Source organism: Gekko japonicus, unplaced genomic scaffold (assembly GCF_001447785.1).
Source record: "Gekko japonicus isolate JY-2015 unplaced genomic scaffold, Gekko_japonicus_V1.1 scaffold467, whole genome shotgun sequence".
Taxonomy (NCBI): domain Eukaryota; kingdom Metazoa; phylum Chordata; class Lepidosauria; order Squamata; family Gekkonidae; genus Gekko; species Gekko japonicus.
Genome location: NW_015169787.1, coordinates 1,046,549 through 1,048,944, shown reverse-complemented (window position 1 = coordinate 1,048,944; position 2,396 = coordinate 1,046,549).

Sequence of the window (2,396 nt, the reverse complement as noted above, 5' to 3'; positions counted from 1 at the left end):
GCTAACAAAGGATCGGAGAGTGATTTCAGCAAAGAAGTGATTCAGCTTTATTGAAGCAATGAACAAGCACTTAAACGCATTCATAACCAGAACAGTTTAACATTGGGAGCTATGCTCCTTTTAAACATTCCCGGGCTAACATAGCCACACCTATTTACAATAACTAACCAATGAGGTTGCTTGGATAAAGTCCAATGAGAGTTCTTCCCGCTCTGGGGCTATGTATTGTCCTGATTGGTCGTGGGTGCAGGGCGACCAATCGCAAATCAGTTCCGAGGAGCCTTCATTCGGCTCGAGCTTAACATAGGAGGTGAATGAGACGATTCACGTAAGCAATTTCCAATACATAACAGTAATAGTTTTTTAAGGCACATTGTTGGCGGTAAGCCACGGATGCACTTCACTTCCCAGATGTTGGGGTATGATCGCGCCTGGATAATTCGCCCACTATCCGTGCCTCTCCCACGGCAACTTTGCCGTTTCCCGCCATTCGGCCCCATTATCCTATGGGCCTTTGAAGTCAATGGCGAAAACATAGGGTATATTCTGGGGGCTGGAGGAGAGGGGGTTTGAGGGAGAGGCTCAACAGTTGCAGGGTAGCTGCTGGGACCTCTCCCCAAGATACCTGCCATGTTTCAGGAACATTGAACCAAGGGGTCCAATTCTATGGGCCCCCAAACAGGTTGCCCCTATCCCCTCCATTGTTCTCTATGGTGGGAAAAAACAACTTTTCCCACCATAGAGAACAATGGAGGGGATAGGGGCAACCTGTTTGGGGGCCCGTAGAATTGACCCCCCTGGTCCAATGTTCTTCAAACCTGGTTGGTATCTTGGGGAGAGGTCCCAGCAGCTACCCTGCGAGTTTGGAGCCTCTCCCTCAAACGCCCTCCCCTCCAGCCCCCAGAATATACCCTATGTTTTTGCCATTGACTTCAATGGCCCATAGGATATAATGGGGCTGAAATTGACATTCGGCTGGTCCTTTTTCAGGCCGGCATTCTAGCACGGAGACTGAAAATGGAGTAGAGGGTGGGCAGCTCTGCAGGCCGTTTTTCAGGCCCGGCCCTCCAGCACCGAAAGCGACCGCGGCGGGGCCCATAACTTTTTAAAGAGCCCCTAAGGACAGCTGGGGGAGCCAGAATGACCTCTCATGTGTCACACACGAGAGGTGGAATTTGCCCCTACGAGTCCAAGGCCACCACCCCAGGGTTCAGGGAGGCAGGAGAATGTTTCATCCCACCCCCACCCGGGCGTCGCAGCTGCCACTGAGAACAGCGGCTGCGGCCATAACTTTTTAAAGAGCCCCTAAGGAGAGCTGGGGGAGCCAGAATGACCTCTTGCGCAAGAGGTGGAATTTGCCCCTATGAGTCCAAGGCCACCACCCCTGGGCTCAGGGAGGCGGGGGAACGTTTTGCCATACACACACCGTGTCCCAACTGATGGCTGGTGGGAGCAGGGGGCGGGGCTTATGTCCCTGCCCCCTGGGCTCCTGACTGGCGGAGCGGTGCTCCGGTGTGCTCTGGCAGGAACCGAGGCCTGGCTCTACATCTGACAATAGCACTACAGATAAGATTAGAATTTCAACAGCCAATCCACATACAAAAGAACCTCCTCAGGAAACAGGAAACCTCATCAGGAAACAATCCATATACAAAAGAACCTCCTCAGGAAAGCTCCTCCATTAGCATGTTCATAGCTTGGGGAACTCTTACAAGATAATGACTCAGCCCTACCCCACCTTCTGGAGTAGATATAAATTACCTGCCTAACATTTTCTTCTCACCTTGACACAGAGAGTACTCCATCTCTGTGCTATACCTCTGAGGATGCCAGTCACAGTTACTGGCGAAACGTCAGGTTCTACAATGACAAGACTATGGCCACAGAAACCGGAAAATCTATAGCAACTAATGAACTCCGGCCATGAAAGTATTCAACAACATATCTCTGCAGTTCTTTGATCAGCAGTCCTAAGGGTACACGTTGCAATGGATCTGCCCCTAAGCCACATGGTTCCTAGTCTGAGCACCTCAGGTTTTTTGTTGTTTTTCAGTCGCACAGTCGAGTTCAACTCTTCACGACCCCATGGATCACATCACACCAGGCCCTCCTGTCTTCCACCATCCTCTGGAATTTGCTTAATTTCATGCTTGTCGCATCGATAACACTGTCGAACCATTTCATTCTTTGCCATCCCCTCCTTCTTTTTACCTTCAATCTTTCCCAGCATCAGGGTCTTCTCCAGTGAGTGCTCCCTTCTCATTTGGTGGCCAAAGTATTTGAGCATCAGCTTCAGTATCAGGCCTTCCAAATTTAAGCAATTTCTAGAGGATCCATCAATCATCTCTTATAATCTGTTAGGAGTAACACGGTTTCTCAGGGGTTTATACACATTT